Source organism: Fundulus heteroclitus, chromosome 13 (genome assembly GCF_011125445.2).
Source record: "Fundulus heteroclitus isolate FHET01 chromosome 13, MU-UCD_Fhet_4.1, whole genome shotgun sequence".
In the NCBI taxonomy this organism is placed as follows: domain Eukaryota; kingdom Metazoa; phylum Chordata; class Actinopteri; order Cyprinodontiformes; family Fundulidae; genus Fundulus; species Fundulus heteroclitus.
The window spans coordinates 38,795,190-38,795,513 of record NC_046373.1 but is presented as its reverse complement, the minus strand read 5'-3'; positions in this window follow the sequence as shown (position 1 = coordinate 38,795,513).

Genomic DNA, 324 nt, shown 5'->3' with positions numbered 1-324 from the left:
TTCAATCCTCCTGAGCTCTTTTTTCTCCCTGTAACTGAATCTGTGAGCTGAGCTGAACATCTGAGGTGCTGACGTCTTTCTGACACTCATTGTCTCCTTGTTGTCCCTCTGAACCCCTCCTTCTTCTTATGAATCCAGAAGAAGAAGAATTAAAGCAGTTCTGAAGATAAAAGAGGGTTCAACCTAGAATGTGTAGCTACTAAAGTGAACAATGAGTTTATTCCTCAGATATTTGACCCAGATACCTAAAAGGACTCAACTAACAAGGTCCTTTGTCTTTGTCCAGGCCCAGTCCTCCGTGTCCTTCACGCTTTAGACGACTTC